Here is a 19,779-nt window from a genome sequence, read left to right on the forward strand (position 1 = left end):
AGAACACAGGTGTCAGGCATAACATCAGCCAACAGATGTCCCCACTGGGAATTTGAGGCTTTCAAATTTGAGACAGTAATACAAAAATTTCAGAGAAACTTAGGATAAAAAAAATATTAGCAAGCAGAATCCACAACATACAAAGAGAATTATACACCATGACTGAGTAGTTTGACATCCAGTAATTAACATAATGCACAATATCAGCAAAATAAAGGACAAAAACCACAAGATCAACTCCACAGGTGCAGGAATGGGAGGAAATCTCAAGCTGATGAATGGCATCTATGGGAAAACTCACTTAATATTATACATAACAGTGAAAGACTTGATACTTTCTCCTAAGATTATGGACAAAATGAATGAGTTCACTCTTGCCACTTCTATTCAGTATTATATTTTTAAAGATTTATTTTTGAATACAAGAACTGGGGTACAGGCCAAAGATGTTGGGGGTGAGAGGATTCACCAGAGACAAAACAGAGAACAGAACAGTCAAACTGATGGAAATACACTGCTGAGGGGAGCAGCATCAGAGACAGGAGAGGTCTGCTGTGTCATGTGGGTACCTCCCTGGCAGGCTGGGGATATAAACCATGCTGCAGAGGCTGTGGATAGTTTCACAGTGCTGTGCTAAACCCCTTGTACCACCAGGAAGGTCCCTATTCAATATTATATTGAAGGTTCTAGGCAGGGTAATTAGGCAGGAAATGAAATAATAAGCAATCAGACTGGACATGAAAAAATAATACTATCTCCATTTTCAGACAAGATGTACTTGCATATAGATAATCCTAAGGAAAACACCACAAATATGAAAACTCATAAGTGCACTTGGCAAAGTTATGAGGCATAAGATCAATATGCAAAAAAAAATTGTATTTCTTTATACTAGCAATGAACAATCTGAAAATGAACTTAAGAAAATAAATCATTTACAAAAGCATCATAAAAATAAAATGCTTAAGAATAAATTCAACAGAAATATAAAATGGAAGAATTAGTGTTTTTTCAGAGCAACTCTGGATTTGGGAATCATGCAATAACAAAGTGTCTAAGGATAAAGATACTGAAGGCAACAGGGACAGTATCCAGTGACCACTGAGCATGGGGTATCATCAGTAAACTCTTTGCAGGATGGAACTTGACAATGTTAATTCTCTGATTCTATTTTCTCAATCCTCCCTTAAATTCAGAGAGTCAAATATTTCCTCTCGATAAATTTCATTTAGTTGAAGTTAAAGTTGGTTTCTATTTCTTGTAAACAAAATCCTGATTGGTGCAGGTGTTGCTATTTAATTTTCATCCTCTTCTAATAATTAAGCTTAGAAAAAGTTTTAATAATTCCTAAAATATATTTAAGTATTTCCTAAGTGTCTTTGTTTTCCATAACAAGCTTATAACTTAACACAAATAACCTTACAAGGCATCTATTATTATATTTTGTATATGAGAAAACTGAAGTTAAAAGTTTTCCAATTATATAGGATAGGGTAGGCTATAAAAGGATCCAGATCTGCTGAGCACAGATGCCAGGCAATTTTTATTATATTAAGTTGCTTCTTTGATTTTCTGTCCTCAAAATATACCAAGCAGGCTAGCTTGCCTGTCCCTAAACAGGGTGGCATGGAGGTCAAGCAGACCCCTGTAGTGCCAGAAAGGCACCAAAAAGTTTCTTTATGATCCGGGCAGACAGGTAAGGGAGAGTCCTGGAGCCCTCAATGGCTTTTTCAGGCTTTTATTAGCTGTTTACATCTTTGTAGTGTGGCAACACGGCAGGAAAGGGGATCCGGGGTGTTAGGCAGCTGGCAGGCCTCCCGGGCCCTGGCAAATCTTCACTCTTTCTGGGATCTCTGTTTTTCTCTTACTGCTTCTACCACTGCTGGCAACTCCATGTGCCACCCTTATCCGCCCAGTCTCTCACCCAGGTGTGCCCACTTACACACACCCGCACCCTACTCCAGGTGCTGCCGTCAGGACACGTACAAGCCCAGAGGTGTCCATCATTAATACTAATGGCAGGAGGGCAGAAAATCCTGATAATTTTCACTTATCCTATACCCCACACTGCACAACACAAAGGTCAACAATAAAGGGCAAGGGCCTCCCTGGTGGCTCAAGGGGTTAAGCTCTATGAAGCAATCCGCAGCCTCTGCAGCACAAGTTTGATCCCTGGCCAGCCAAGGAGCAACCCACATAGTGCAGCAGACCTCTCCTGTCTTGCCCACTGCTCCCCTCAGCAGCATGTTTGTAGGGTAAGGTAAAAAATCAGGCTTTTCTGCCCTCCCACCATCAGGATAGATGAGGGAACCCTGTGATCCTGAATGCATGCCTGATGGCGGGCACCTGAAGTGGATACACCATGGCTAAGACTGTGCTTTTAAGGGCGGCGTCATGGGGACGCCAAAGAGAAGCCGAAAAAGAAGAAGCCCGAAGCAGAAGCAGAGATCACCGGAGAGCCCAGATAGAGTGAGGATTTGCTGGGGGCTGGGAGGCCTGCCAGCCTCCCGGCCCCCCAGCACCCCTGCCGGCCGTGTACCTGGTAATCCCAATAAAAGAACTGCAAAACCCCTGAGGGCTCTGACTCCTCCTTTACCCGGTCTGCTGGATCAGAAAACCTGCACTGTGTCCTGTCCTGCCATTACAATGTTTCAGTCAATCTGCCTTTTCTGCTCCCCACTCTGTCTCTGGTGAATCCTCTCATTCCCCCACACCTCTGGCCTGTACCCCAGTTCTTGCATGCATAAATAATCTTTAAAAAAATAATAAAAGACTAGTCCATAAATTGCATGTAACTAGAAGGAGTCGTTAGCTCTTATGTTTGCCAAAAGTATTTAGTAACAGACAGGACAAAATATTGTAGTATTAGTTGGAAAATTCAGGATAGATGTTGTCAAAAACTAATCCAATTGGGCTAGGTTGTGTGCAAACATATAGATTTATGTGTGTGTCATGTGTGTGTATAGAAACAAAGCCCTTAACATTAAAAACAGAAAGATAAAGAAGGAAACCAGTATAAAATCTGAGGAAAAGTAGGTGCAGTAGGAGATAGGCAAGTGGAAAAAAACAAGTGACACTTTTTTGAAGAAAAGGCCTGTACTGTGACTGTCCTACCACACCGTACTCACCAGAAAGCGATGGTGTGTGCTCAAGGGCCAGAGGGGATCAGAGATTCCTGTCACTTTCCCAAATACGGCCATCTTTGCTGTTTTCAGAAGTTCATGTTACCCCATGCAGTGCCAGCAGGACACAGAGCAGGTTTTCTATGATCCAAGCAGGTTTTCTATGATCCAGGTTTTCTATGATCCATGGGTAAGGGAGAGTCCTGGAGCCCTCAATGGCTTTCTCAGGCTTTTGTTGAGCTTTTACCAGGTACACAGCAGGAAGGGGTGCCGGGGGCCAGGAGCCTGGCAGGTCCTCCCAACCCCCATGAGTCCTCACTCTTTCTGGGCTCTCTGCTGTTCTCTTGGGGAGTCCCCGCTGTCTCTGCTTCTCTGCTGCTTCCACCACTGCTACCCTTTCTTTCTGTTCTCTTCCTGTTGCTCTCTTCTCTTTTTCTCGACTTTCTTTGCTGGCGTCCCTGTGACCCCGCCCTTATAAGCCCAGTCTCAGCCCAGGTGTGCCCACCTATGCATGCCCACACCCTACTCCAGGTGCCAGCCATCAGGCACCGCAGGGATCCATCATTAATGCTAATGGTGGGAGGGCAGAAAAGCCTGATAATCACTTACCCTACACCCCACTTCACAAAAGACCTATGTTAGTATCTGCGTTGACTAATGGAAAGAAATCCAAAGAGGATTTCACTTTACAACAATAGGCAAAAAGGAAGAAGGGTCTTACAGCAGTTGTTAAAGGGGCAGAATGAATGCCTGGAGCATGAATAGCGGTGTCATCAAGCTCCTTCCCTGGAAACTACATTATACAAGTTGTGTATTTATCATTTCAGTCCTGCTTTTACTATTTACTGGTGTTATTTTCGGTTGTATGTTTTATTTAGTGGTATGATATGGTAGATTAATTTGGGGGTCTGGAGATGCTCCAAAATTTTCCATTTAAATTAATGGTAATTGCTTCTTCATTTCGTGCCATTTTGGACATGAAATGTTTCATTATTATGCTCTACTTTCAGATATAAAGGAAACCTGTGTGCATCTGTAAAGGGCAGGAAGGACACGGAGCAGATTTTCTATGATTGCAGCAGACCGGTGAAGGAGGAGTCCTGGAGCCCTCAGTGGCTTTTGCAGGCTTTTATTGGGATTTACCTGGTACACAGCAGGCAGGGGTGCTCGGGGGCCAGAAGGCTTGCAGGCCTCCCTGCCCTCCAGCAAGTCTTCACTCTTTCTGGGCTCTCCGGCCTTCTCTGGTGGTCTCTGCTTCTCTGCTCTCTGCTTCTACTCATGGTTCTTCTTTCGTTCTGCTTCTGCTGGTGTCCCCGTGACGCCGCCCTTAAAAGCCCAGTCTTAGCCCAGGTGAATCCCATCTACCTATGCCCACACCCTATTCCAGGTGCCCGCCATCAGGCATGCATTCAGGACCGCAGGTTTCTGTCATCTATCCTGAAGGTGGGAGGGCAGAAAAGCCTGATACTTTTTACCTTACCCTACAGCAGCCTTCCATAGCCTCCTGAATGCTGCCCTCTCCTGGTCATTTCTAGTATAGAAACTCTTCCAACCAGGTGCTATATTGAGGCAGTTGTCAAACCTGTTGATAGTTAGAGATGAGCTGAAATGGCCAGTGTGCCCTGCAAGGATGACACTGCTTGGGACCCACTGCCAATAATCCTAAGTCTCTTTCATGTCAGTCTACCATTATCAAACCCAAGTTCATAATGGGTGGGCACTCTAGGAGCTCTAGCCCTCAGCCCCGGATATTCTCTGTTGTGGACACTTTCAGACTCAAGCAACTTTTTTAAGATTTGGTTTCCACATTAAATGATAGAGCTACTCAGGGCATCCCGGGTGGCACAAGGGGCTAAGTCTCAGCACTATGAATATATCTGCAGTCACTGAGTTCGAGTTTGAGCCTCTGCCAGGGAGCTACCCACATGGTGCAGCAGACCTCTCCTGACTTGCCCGCTGCTCCCCTCAGCAGTGTATTTCAGTCAGTCTGCTTGTTCTGTTCCCCACTCTGTCTCTGGTGAATCCTCTCACCCCCCACACCTCTGGCCTGTACCCCAGTTCTTTTTTTTATTTTATTTTATTTTTTTTTTATAGAGGCATGTTTTTATTTATTTATTTGTTTGTTTGTTTTGTTTATACATGCACTGGGTACAGTCAGAAGCACGGGAGAGTGAGAGAATTCACCAGAGCCAGAGCAGGGAGCAGAGCAGGCAGAAGGACCGAAGGACACTGCTGAGGGGAGCAGCGGGCAGCAGGAGAGGTCTGCGCGCCATGTGGGACCCTCCTCCCGTGGCCGGGGAGCAGCCGGGGATCGAACCGGCGCCGCAGAGGCCGCGGGCAGCTTCACAACCCAGCGCTCAACTGCTGCGCCACCGGGGAGGCCCTGTACCCCAGTTCTTGTATGCATAAATAAATAAAACTTTAAAAAAACAATAAAGCTTCTCAATTTTGCAGCAATCTAACATTAAAGAAGGAAGACTGGGCCCTCAGACACCTGAAATTCCCTCTGTCCCTTTTGGGAGTGATCAGTGGAAGCGTTCTTCATATTCTAATATCTGAAAGGAGTCTTCAGAGGTTCCCCACTTTGGCTGAAAACAGAGCCTTTATTTTGGTCAGTTCTTATAGATAATCACTCACTACAAAGCAATTTCATGGGTCATAAAACTGCTGTAGCCACTAATGATGAGCCAGCTATCCTGCCAGCAGAGCAACCAGCCCAGTACAATCACCTGTTAAAGGCATTTGTCTGTCACGCAAGTCATTTACTCTCCATGCTGAGGTTCATTGCTGGCTAAGAATTAGAATTAGATATCAAAGCTTTAACGATGAAGATGATCCAACTGGTATTTGATGTAACTTATATTATGTCTATAATATAAACTGATAAACAGTTTTGAGTGGATTATTATAAGTGACAGGTTTTCAATAAAAGCTTTACGATTTGCTCAGGGCAGTTCCCTTAGAAAAGACACACACGAATTTGAGTGTTGGTGAGCAAATTTGTGGCCAGTCTTTTTTGCATTTAAGTTATTATATAGTCCATTAAATTACATAAATTTGATACACTGACCCCAGGAATGAGAATGAAAGAGAGAAGGGAGCAGTTACCATAACAAAGCAAGTGTGGGAGCCATTAAAGCAAGAGGCTCCTTGGGGCCTCCCTGGTGGCACAGGGGTCAAGTCTCAGCACTGTGAAGCTACTGGCAGCCACTGCAGCACAAGTTCGAGCCCCAGCCAGGGAGCTACCCACATGGCACAGCAGACCTCTCCTGGCTCGCCCACCGCTCTCCTCAGCAGTGTATTTCAGTAGATCTTCCTGTTCTGCTCCCCATTCTGTCTCTGGTGAATCCTCTCACCCCCACTCCCTGAACCTCTGACCTATACCCCAGCTCTTGTATGCAAAAATAAATAAATCTTTAAAAAAATTTAAAAATAAAGCAAGAGGTTCCAGAGCCATAGCTGGAAGTGCTGTCCTCCATCAGAGTTTTCTCTTTTACTGCCTCTTTTTATCCTGCCAACAGCAAGTCTAATCTCAATATAGTACAGTTTATTTCCGGCCCTCGACCTGTGGATCCTGCTTAATAACTTGGTCATATAATCTAAAAACTATCTTTGTTTTGCTGGAGACTTTGTTTTTCTTAGACTTTGCAAGGAGTCTAATAACATGAGTAGCCATTTCATGTAAACATGCCATGAAGATAAATATAAGTATAGTCAGACTTGGAGTATTTAAAAACCTAATCTTGTTCTTGACACTCTGAAGGAACACTGAAGTATACAAAAGTATGCACTAGAGTGCTTTGGATGCAAGGAACAGAATAACCAACAAAAAGTGGTTTCATTAGTGCAGTTATTTTTCCCCTATAGCAAAAGTTATGAAGGCAAGACAGTTTCAGAGTCACTCAACAGTAGAATGAGACCCATATTCCTTACAGATTTCTACCCTGCTTCTCTTGGTTACTGACTCTTATTATTGGCTTTTCTCCTTAGGGTGGCAAGATCACCATCACAGCTCAAGTCATCAACATGAAGCAGAAAATACATGATTTTATTTTCATGCATTTTTTAAAATCAAGAAGTAAATGTTTCCCCAAATCCACGGAACTGGTTTTCATTCAGGATTTTTGGCCAGATTTGGAGCCACTGCCCAAGCCCTATCTTCCAGAGATTTAACAAAGAGAGAATTTAGGCATTTTCAGCCTTTGAAGCTGAACTACGATTTTGCTGGGAAAGAAATATGAAAGAGGAGGCAGAGTGCAGACAGAGATTGCGGGTGGATGAAGAAACAGTCTGCCATAAATAGAAGGCTCGTTTTACTCTCAAAGAGCCTACAATTAACTATTAATGTTAGCATCATTTTGTATGATGATTGAGGGTTCACAAAGCACTTTCATATAAATTGCCTCCATTAATCTTCACATTCCATTGGAAAGTAGATTTAATTGCTTGTTTATATTTTTTTAAAGATTTATTTATACAAGAACCGGGTGTAAGGGCAGGAATGGTCAAGGAGCAGGTTTTCTATGATCCCGCAGACTGGGTAAAGGAGGAGTCAGAGTCCTCAGTGGTTTTTGCAGGTCTTTTATTGGGATTACCAGGTACACGGCAGGCAGGGACACTGGGGGGCCAGTAGGCTGGCAGGCCTCCCAGACCCCAGCAAGTCTTCACTCTGGGCTCTCCGGCCTTCTCTCAGCTTCTGCTTCTCTTGCCTTTCTCTCGGCTTCTACTGGTGTCCCCCTGACACTGCCCTTAAAAGCCCAGTCTTAGCCCAGGTGAATCCTATCTACCTAGGCCCACACCCTATTCCAGGTGCCCACCATCAGGCATGCATTCAGGACCGCAAGGATCCATCATCTATCCTGATGGCGGGAGGGCAGAAAAGCCTGACATTTTTCCTTACCCTACACCGGGGTACAGGCCAAATGCGAGGGAGGCTGAGAGGATTCACCAGAGACAGAGCGGGGAACAGAACAGACAGACTGACGAAATACACTGCTGAGGGGGGCAGCGGGAGAGACAGGAGAGGTCTGCCGGGCCGTGTGGGATTCTCACCGGCCGGCCTGGATCGAACCCACACTGCAGAGGCTGCAGACAGCTTCACAGTGCGGCACTCAACCACCTGCGCCTCCAGGGGAGGCCCTTGTTTATATTTTTAATGAGGAAAGGGAATCTCGGGATGGGACAAGACTTGCACTATAGCACATATTAAGCCAACTTCAACTTTCTAGTCTAGTAGTATACAACTTAAATTAGAACTAGACTGAGAGAGGAAGAGTGGAGACTGAGTCAAGGAAGCCAGGTGCCACATAGCCAGATCGCTACCCAAAAACAGCTTGTAGTTAGGAGAAGAGGAAATTAGCAAACAAGAAAAATTAGCACAAATAAAGGGTAAATTCTAAGACAGGAACCATTAATGGAAGATCTCCTGACAAAATCTGTCTCACAGATTTTATTAGGCAAATTAGTCTGCGCAGTTTAGACTATGAAGAAAATCAATGTGAATTAAATTGAGTCCATCCTCTAAGAGCAAAGTCTAATATAACATCAACTAGTGAGCGCTCTAACAGAAATATGAAGCTCAATATTCCATGAATACATAGAGAAAAATGAAAGGCTGTCAGCAGATGTGAGAAAGGAGGCAGCATCTTTGTTTGACATTGAAGAAAGTATAGACATCAGAGGAAAGTTAACTATAGGTAGAAACAATGTTCATTAGCAAAGAGATAAAAATAGGCTGGAGTACATGGAAAACAGAAGGGAATCTAGTAGAGCAGGTGGAGTGTGGGTAGGTAGCAAACAATAGAGGGAAAGCTTCAGAATGACATCCTGTGTGTGTCATAAACAACAGTTAACAATATTATTGAAATTAACTTAGATATCCAGCCCAGCCCTCTAAAGCAACAATTTCATGAAGGGAAATACACCAAAAAGGCAGACAAACAAAAATGGGCATCTAAATATGCTTAACTGGGGCCTCAGAGACCTGATACCAAGGAGGGAACTCTGTTGGGCTGCAATCAGCTTCTTGGAATTCTGACATTCCACATACACAATGAGACTCTTTCCCTGAGTCTACCCCCATCAGAGGTATGATGTCTCTGACTTCAGAGCTTTGCTCTTTCTCATTAAATGAACACTTCAGCACAAGCTCAAAACATCACAAATAAATCGTCTTAGCATTTTTGGGGAAATTCTTGACTGAATATCTAGAATGACTCTTTTCTTTTGTGAGTCTTCTTGCTTTGCTGCAGGGAGAAAAGTTGTAGAAATTATCAGCCAACTAGAAGATCAAAAGTGTATTTCCGAAACAAATTCTTTTCATTCAAACTCAAGGTAATATTAAGAAATACTCATATTTTACTTGCCCTGCAACATGGCAGGGATGCTCGTGGTACGTAGACAAAGCTTTTCTGTAAGCTGATGGAAAGTGGCAGTAAGTTTTCCCACCCTCAGTGTTCATAATACAATTAACTTGACCTGCCATTACAAGACCTGTCTACTCTTGAACAGTTGGGATGTGCTCAGCTGAATAAACTCTCAGACATTAATTTACTTTTTCCAACTTAAAATTCTTCTGGGATATATATTCCACTCAATGGAACGTTCATAAGAGAGGTCAAATGGAGAAACAATGAAAAAAAAAACCCAGAAAATAAACAAAAAAGGGACTCACTGACTTTGTCTGACCTTCAAGTAAATAGAGCAAACCGGATATGTGGTCATGTGAACTCTATCATGCATGTGGCGTTTCAGAAAATCTAGCAACTAGTCCTCCAAATGTCATTTAGTATCTTATGCAACAATGATAGCTTCCCATGTAGAAAGGTGAAAATTGTTGCTGCCTTGTGCACTGTTGATAGCGAATAGAAGCAGCCTCCTCAGTAACTAATAAAAGGCCATCTGGAGACACCCTTCAACACTGATGTTACATTTCATTTTTTTAATGCTCTAGAGATTGCATGGAAAATTAGGTTTTGTGAAAGCTGGCATGTCTGTTGCCTTTCCTTGGGACTTTGTCATTTATATTTATGATATTGTTTCTAAACTGACAAGGTGACTCAAATCAAATCCATTTGCAGAACTTATTTTAGATGTGCTGCTGTAGATTTCTATATATCACAAATGTAAACCTTAGAAACAGACTAAATAAATATCATACCATATGTACTAGTGTCCGCATATCTTTAGCAGTCACAGAAAATAGAATCTGATTTTTTACTTCCTATCTTAACGTGCTGAGTGAACTATTTTGCCCATTATCTCATTGGATAACCTCATTTTTGTTTTGTTTTCTTTTTCTATGTGGGAAGTAAAACTAACATTCTCCAGTGTTTAAACGTTCACATTAAAAAATTCAAGGAGAATACTAAAGTGTTCAGAAAACACAGACACAGTAGGATAAGTAGATAACTTGCCAGAATCCAACATCTGGTAGGCAACTGAACTAGAACTGGAACCTGGATCGATCTGAGGTCCATGTCCAGACTCTTTGCACAGCTCTGTGGTTTGCTGAGATTCAGCTGAGCAGCTCTGCCCTGGGTGCACAGCCATAAAAGTCTAGAGAAGAAACTTGTTCCATGGGACAGAGCAGGAAAGGGAAATTTATTTCCAAATTGGGATTAGAATCTTAGAAATAGGAAAGATTATACCCACCAAAGCCCATAATGAGGTTGCTTTCACTTTCCTAGTGTATCTGCGCTATCACTTAATAAAGACATGTAGTAAAATGCTTTCTTTGAGTCCTATACATACACACTCATAGACACACAGACACATACATACACATATACACCTGTTAAGATACTCTAACTATTTAAAGAAAATTTTAAAAATTGAGAGAGGAGATGTGTATAGAGGTGCTTTATATGCAGCCTTCCTTAGCACACTATTTTTTTTCATTCTCGGTTCCCTATGGAGTGCGTATAGTTCTTACAGAGATTTTTCTTAGGAAATGTTCTGTCACACATATGCTGGGTTCTCCTGGCTCCTGAACTGAATTTGGCCTCAATTAAGCTCTATTTTCATCAGGAATAAAAGATGGGTTGGTAGTGTAGAGAAGAGCGTAAGTTGTGCACAGGGCACTGACAAAACTGCTGCCAATTTCAAATTGTTCAGGAAAAGCCTTTGCAAAAAAGTGCTTCCACCTGATTTTCTTCTCTGCTCCTTCCCCAGTTCTATTATTCATATAAACACACTTTCACTCCTTCAACTGCTTTATAATCTCTCCCAAATCAGAATGCTTGGGTGTAAAAAGATGTAGTATGGATTGTCAACACCTCTTCCAGAACTGGTTACAGTTTATTCTCAGTTCTAACTGAAATTAAATATGCAGTCTACAGTTAAAGGAATTGCTAGCACAACTAAGCATGCAGGAAAGTATATTTTTGGACAGAATGTTTGAAATCATGCTGTTTATTCTCTTAGTCTGCAATTTTATTGTCCAAACAAATAGTGACTCTGATGAGAATCAAAAATTTTGTATGAGTATATTTCTAGCAAGTATACCATGGTGCTCTAATTAGTTACATCCTCAGAAAAAGGATGGAGGAAAGGTATTTCATAAAATCATTTTTACTCAACTGAAGAGTGATTCATACTCACAGGTTAACTAACAATTGGATGTCAAAATAATCCTTAGCTGGAATCTTAGGAAATGGAAATCTATAATTATCTCAAATGTCCTCTGTAATGAGGTGTGGCATTTTGAAGGATACTTTTAATCTTGAGAGAGATAAAAAAAAATAAACCTCTTTCTGCTCCTGAGTCTTTGAAAATTTAAATAACTCCTCTAATCAAAAAGTTTAGTTTGAGGGGGGAATTATCTCTTTGTATGGGCAAGTCAAAATGGGAAGTGATTAACTTCTCTTAGGTAAAAGGCAATCCCATAGGTTATCTTAATTTTTTGGCCAACTGCAGACACCACCCCAAACCATTTTATATGACCAATACATGAAGATCTAAGGTACATATGAAAAGTCTTTTTTTTCCCCAAAGAGTGGAATGGTTTGCCTATGAACAATATTGTGAACAATAAATGAGTGTGGAACTTGCAAAGTGGATGGAAACTGAGGGCATCTCTTCTAAGCTAAGTGGATCATGTGCCACAATTTGAGAAATAGCTTCTTTATCACAGAGGCTTTGACCAATTTCTAGGCAAAAAGAAAATGCAAAATGTCTCCCTGCCTCCTATTCATGGGCATCAGAAAAAGGTATTATCTATCACAAAGGCCTTAGATATTATAAAATATAGAATTATTTGGCTACTTGAATAATGCAGCCATGTAATATTAACTTCCTCAGGAAATTAATTTTTAAAAAGGAATTCATGGTAAGATGTTATTAAAATCCTTACCCTACATTTCTTTTTTTTTTTAAGATTTATTTATTTATACAAGAACCGGGGTACAGACCAGATGCGCGGGAGGGTGAGAGGATTCACCAGAGACAGAGTGGGGAACAGAACAGGCAGATTGACTGAAATACACTGCTGAGAGGAGCAGCAGGCGAGACAGGAGAGGTCTGCTGCGCCATGTGGGATTCTTGCTGGCCAGCCAGGACCGACCCCGAGCTGCTTAGGCTGCAGACAGCCTCACAGTGCAGCACTCAACTGCCTGCACAATCAGGGAGGCGCCCCCCCCCCTACCCTACATTTCAACCTTTTTATAAATTTCATGCTTCAACTCTATCAATTGTTCCCATTTTCTTGAATATGCAGTTTTCATACCTCTAATAAATGCAGTCTTCTCTCCACTTAATTGCTCTCATTGTTTAGTTTCCAGATGTCTTCTTCTTGAAGCTTTAATTTCTCTCTCACAGGAGAAAATTATCAAATCCTTTCATGTTTTCACATAACTATTTGGAGATCCCCTTAACAACATACAGTCTTTATAAGTTTATATTCTGCAGCTTCACCATCAGCTTGAGAAGAACCACGTCATGGGTATTTTTCACTTATTTGCAATGGCTGGAATAAGACTGGCTTAAATAATAATAATAATAGACAAATTATTATTGTTACTATAGCAGAAATTTATTTTTCTTTCATTGTATGCCACACAATTCAAAACAAATTCCATGCATTATCTTATTTAACCTTTAAACATTTGACCTGAGCTCTATCATTATCCTTGTTTTAAGACAGAAAATTGTAGCATTAAGTGTGTAGGACCACAACAGTACACACGACAGAGTAGATGGCTTTTCTGGAGTTGGGTGGAGCTCAATCCTTGTGCAATTAGCATGACCTCTCAATCAAAGTTTTTAGGAAGAAATTAAAATGTCCAGCTTAATATTCTTTTTTTAGATGAATTTGTAATTTTAGAACTTTGTTTTAAGTATTTTTGAAATTTTTGCTATTTATGACACTAGAGTTTATCACAAGCAAGACTTTCTAAATTTTTCTTACTAAGTCTACATTGGTTTACAACACTGTATATGATCGAGGGGACTAAGTTCATACCTTCTCAAATGTGTCTCCATGCCAACCCCACCCCCACAGCACTCCTATCCCTTTACCTTAGACTATTGGCCCCTCCCCTTTTCAATTCCACAGTCATATTTCTAAGGTTTATTTTTGTTTTGTTTTGTTCTGTTTCTCTATATTCCATATATGAGTGAAATCATCTGGTATTTATCCATTTGTATTTATCATTCTGACTTATTTCACTTAATTTAACCCCCTTCAGTTCCATCCATTTTGTCAGGAATAGCAAGACTGCATCTTCTTTTATGGTTGGATTTCAATTTTAGAGAATATTTTTTAGAAACCTTGATGCCTTAAATCAAAAAGAACAGGTTAGAGGCAAAGAGATCCATCTGCCCAGTGTCCAAATCTTCTAATCATCATGTTTGGTCTGACAAAAAAATTGTCACTGACATTGCTATGAAGGCCATATGGTCTAATAAGAAACCAAAGGTGAAAAAGGCCAGGTTGCTTGAAGCCATGTAAAAATAGTTTCAAAAGCCTAAGAACATCACGGTTACTCTGCTCTCCTACCTCTATCCTAAGCAAACTCTAGGCTAAGCTTTCCATTTACGGAACTAAACAACAAAACTGTTTCTGATTTACACATGTATCATGCTTATTGACCATGCAGAACCCATTGCAAAAACAATAAAATCTTGTATTTTTAATTTTTTATATTAATATTTAACAAGGTTATCATGACCAATAAAAATATGTATTATCATGAATTCATGGCATGTATCTTAACCAATATTTTGCCCATGATCTCAGAATTAGAATGGTGTTACAAAAAAATCACTAAATTCTGCATTTCTTTTTTTTTTTTTAAGATTTATTTATTTATTTATACAAGCACTGGGTACAGTCAGAAGCGTGAAAGGGTGAGAGGATTCACCGGAGACAGAGCAGGAGCAGAACAGGCAGACTGACAAAATACACTGCTGAGGGGGGCAGCAGGCACGGCAGAAAAGGACTGTGCGCCATGTGGGACCCTCGCTGGCGGCTGGGGATTGAACCGGCACTGCAGAGGCTGCGGGTAGCTTCGCAGCCCACACTCAACTGCTGCACCACCAGGGAGGCCCTGCATTTCTCTTTCTTTAAGAACTTCAGGGGAGTTTGTGTGCTGGGTTTTTTGTGTATAGATATCCTGAACATCAGGCCCTGTTCTCTCAAGGTAAATGGTAAGAGGGTATCAGTAAAAAATAAGTTTAAATGCAGTGAGAGGAAATAGGCCATAAATTCTTAGTAATTTTAATGAGTCAATATGAATTAACGATAGCTTTATTGAGTAGAATTCAGTAATAATCTTATATCCAAGGTCATATTCTAGCTTCACTGCTAATGAACTAATCATTTTGGCAAAAATGTATCACAGTTCATAAACAATTATCAACATTTAGTTCTATCAATCACGATAGATTAATTAGGCATATCGAAGCAGATTATTAAGCAGACATGCTTTTCCTGGGAGTGTTTATAGTGGGTTTCTAGGTTGGGCTTCACTTCAAGTATGGTGCAGAGAATTAGAATAATACTGATCTTAGGGAGACACCTACAGGACAGCAGTAAAAATAAATGAAGGCTCTGCAAGAAAATAGTATACTTAATCAGAAAAACCAAATTAACTTTTCTTTAAAAAAGTTTGCATGCTGAGAGCAATTTTCATAATAATAAATTAGACAAAACTAACTTAATAGCAAATATATGTGAATATATACTTAATTTTCTCTCTCAATTTTAGGCTACTTTTAAAATCAAGCTTGTCTAATGGTTAAAGAATGATCCACAATTCTTTGGAAATGAATCACTATTTTCTCTGTAGAAATAAATATTATTTATCATAATCTTCACCATCATCATCATCATGTCATTGTGATCCTCATCATCATTTTTTTGTTTACCGAAGAGCAACAAGTAAATTTAGATATTCATCACTTCCATGTTTTTTCTCATTTAAGATCAAAATATCTCCTGTAGAATAAGCAGTCTACATTAGCAGACATTTCTGATTCAATATAGATATTACTAGATTCCTTTTAAAAATATTTTTGATTAGTATGAAGTGGATAAGCATTTAAGAATATTTGAGAGGTTCTGGTGACATGACACAATGTTCTCAGTGGATAGATAAGCAGAAAGCTAACACCCCACCTCTCACCTCTTTACTTGCTTACATAAATCCATTACCCCACCCCACCCCACCCCACCCCACCCCACCCCCGTGGTGTGGCAAGCAAAGGAAAGAAACGTTTTGTTACTTTATCTCTCCTACTTTCCCTCCAGTTTCACTTAGAAAGGATGCATCTCCAAGTCTCTCTTTCACTTCCTATTCTGCTGTTATAATATTAACACTTAAATTTGTATTAATTTGTAGGGAAAGAATTTTATATCTTCAGAACACCCTAAAGACATAATTATAATGTGCTCTAACAATGTCAAAGCTCTAACACTGACAAAAAGATGACTGAAAAACAAATTCCATAATATTACCTTTTCCTGATTTTGACACTATGCTAATGGATCATCATGAAATCACTACACATTAAAAATGGCCCACAGAAAAATAACCAAAGTAAACCAGGAGACGAAGCAGATTACACACAGAAAACACCTAAGGAACAAGAGTCTGTTTTTTTTTTTTTTTTTCTAAGACAAAAGTCAGATTCTGTCAATTCAGTTTTCCAAAATAAAACTGCATCTTGTCCATCATTGCCATCGCTGAACAGCACTTAAGCAGATAAGCTCAGATACTGAACTTCTCTGCACATCACTGTAACAGTCTTGCCCACTGTAACATCACTGTGACATTCTTGCCCCCATTAAAAGGCATCTTCCACCCAGCTGTTGTGCTAAACATAAATCTTAGCAGATTATTACACTGGTTAAAACCCTTATGATTCTATATCGTTATCCTCAGGATAAAATCCAAATCCCTTACTTGTATACAAGCCTCTATACAAGATTTGGCCTGTGCCAACCTTCCCAGTTTCATACCTCACCACTCATTCTTTTTTTTTTTTTTTTTAAGATTTATTTATTTATTTATACAAGCACTGGGTACAGTCAGAAGCGCGGGAGGGTGAGAGAATTCACCGGAGCCAGAGCAGGAAGCAGAGCAGGCAGAAGGACCGAAGTACACTGCTGGGGGGAGCAGCAGGTCTGCGCGCCACGTGGGACCCTCGCCCAGTGTCCAGGGATCGAACCAGCGCTGCAGAGGCTGAGGGCAGCTTCACAGCCCAGCGCTCAACCGCTGCGCCACCAGAGGAGGCCCTCATTCTTTTTCTAAAGATAATTGTAGTAACGGTAGCAATACAGTAACAATGCTAATGACTAACATTCATAAAACATAAAACATGAACCAAATGTAAGAGTTGTCTTACATCACTTTATAAATTATGACAACATGCACGACATAAAAATTACTAACCATTTTTAAATGTAATTCATAGTTTTAAAAACAACTATTGCTGATGTCCATGCCTGGAACTTTATCTTTCCCTTACTTGCACACTCATTTCCCATTCCCTCCTCTCCACATGCCCTGACAATCACCATTCAACTTTGTCTCTTTGAATTTGACTGTTCTAGGAGCCTCACATAAATGGAATCATATAATGATTGTCCTTTTGTGGCTGGCTTACTTCACTGAGCATATTATCCCTAAAATTCATCTGTGTTATTGTAAATGTGTTGAAGTTCCTTTTTTAGGACTGAATAATGGGGCCTCCCCTCGTGGCGCAGCGGTTGAGCGCTGGGCTGCGAAGCTGCCTGCAGCCTCTGCAGCGCCGGTCCCACATGGCGCGCAGACCTCTCCTGCTATCCGCTGCTCCCCTCAGCAGTGTATCGTCAGTCTGCCTGTTCTATTCCCGGCTCTGGCTCTGGTAAATTCTCTCACCCTCCCGTGCTTCTGACTGTACCCAGTGCTTGTATAAATAAATAAATAAATCTTTAAAAAAAAAAAAACAAAACATTGAATAATGGTCCATTACTATTATGTAGTTTTTGTTTGTCCATTCATCTGTCAGTAGACACTGGTGTGGCTTCTGATTTTTGGGTAATGTGAATAATGCTGCTATGAAAATGAGCATAAAAAATTTTGAATCCTGCTTTCAATACTTGTGGAAATATACCAAGAGGAATTGCTGGATGATGTAATTCTGTTTAGTTTTTTAAGAAACTACTGTATCATTTTCCATAGCTGTTACTTCATCATTATACATTATCACCAGCAATGTGCAATGGCTCTGAGATAGCAAATTTTGTCAATTTAAGTAGCCACAGGGCATCCAGATTAAGCATTACTTTTGGTGTGTCTGTGAAGATGGCTCCAGATTAGTATTTGTTATCAGTGGACTCTTAGTCAGTGGATTAGTATTTGTTATCAGATGGCCATCTCCAATATGGGAGGGCATCATAAAATTTGCTGAGGGCCTAGGTAGAACAAATGGCAGAGGAAGGAGAAATTCACCTTCTCGTGCCCTCACTGCTTGAGCTGAGTACATCTCAGTAGCTGAGAGATGTCTTGCCCCACACTTTACTATGATTTATCCCATTAAATCCTCTGGTTCTCTGGCCTTCAGACTCAGACTGATTTCACACACACACACACACACACACACACACACACACACACACAGTTTCCTTCCTTCCTTCCTTCCTTCCTTCCTTCCTTCCTTCCTTCCTTCCTTCCTTCCTTCCTTCCTTCCTTCCTTCCTTCCTTCCTTCCTTCCTTCCTTCCTTCCTTCCTTCCTTCCTTCCTTCCTTCCTTCCTTCCTTCCTTCTCCTCCCTCCCTCCTTCCTCCCTCCCTCCCTCCCTCCCTCCCTCCCTTCCTCCTCCCTCCCTCTCTCCCTCCCTCCCTTGCTCTTTTTCTTTTTCTACAATGTTAGCTTTCTTTTCTTGGATACTTGCACCCCTATGTTTATAATAGGCAAAAGATGGAAACGACCCAAATGCTCAAAAATAGATGACCGGATCAAGAAGATGTGAGATGCACACAGGAATACTATGCAGCAATCAAAAAGATTTACATTTAATGTCGAAAGACCATGTCACTTGGTATTATTTCAGCAAGCAGATTTTCAAGCAGTAAGGCCAGTGGAGTCCATACTTGTGTTTTCAAGTGAAAAATAAAGAATGGATATGAAATTTGATAGCAGGCAGCTGCCATTCTTCCCAAAATGGCCTAATCTAAAGATACCAAATGTCAAGAATAATAAATTCTTCAAGGATGAGTTTCTTTCACATAATTCACCCAGCACACAAATGTCACAGAAACCAAATATTTATTGAATTGATATGCATTTCTTTACAAGGAAAAGTAAATAAAAAGCAGAGTGAAGATATCTCTGGGTTTAGAAGTCAGATTACTCATCTATAAAATGGGAACAATAATCAAGACAATACATTTTTTAATAGTCATGTTCTGTGAATTAAATAAGTTATGTTGAATGCAGTTTATAAACTCTACAGTAATATATAAATATAATGACTTCTATAAGATTGCTCTTTGACCTAATAAGATACAATAGAAACTCATTACAAAAGAATCACTCATGTAAGGATTATGTTAAAAATAAAAGGTAACTTTTTCTTTAATGAGCAAATCTTTTCATGAGGAAATTACAGGTGTACTCTGTACTTTTTTTATATCGTAACTTATTGGGAAAATCTATGTATAGTAGCATTTTTCAGGATCTGAAAAGCTCAGTTCCTGCTATATCATAGTCCTACACTCTCAGCTTACATCACCATTCTGGAGGAAACCACGTTGATAACTAAACACTTTCATTTTAGGGAATAGTCATAATATACATCTACTCTCCTGGATCTTGAGCCAAGTCCAGCAAGAAGGTCATATGTTCATGACCAGGAACAAAATAAATCAGACCTTAAGAAATAGTCTGTCATTTCCCCTGTTTTAATTTTGAGTCTGACTGAATACTGTTATGGAGGTAACACTCTGATAGCAGTAATTCTGGTAACTTTGGCTAAGGACCTAAGTCACAATTCATTGCCACATAAATAGGTTCAATTATTTTATTCACTTTTGAATTTTAATTTCTGGTGCTCAAGTCAATGCAATGCTAAACTGATTAGGATTAGTCAGCCTTTTTTTAGGTAAAGTTTATTTAAAAAGAAAATAAATAGATTCTTAAGAAACATTTCTAATAAGTATTACTATTTTTAAAAAT

The sequence above is a fragment of the Talpa occidentalis genome, unplaced genomic scaffold (genome assembly GCF_014898055.3).
Source record: "Talpa occidentalis isolate TD23 unplaced genomic scaffold, MPIMG_talOcc4v2.1 talOcc4.2, whole genome shotgun sequence".
Taxonomy (NCBI): domain Eukaryota; kingdom Metazoa; phylum Chordata; class Mammalia; order Eulipotyphla; family Talpidae; genus Talpa; species Talpa occidentalis.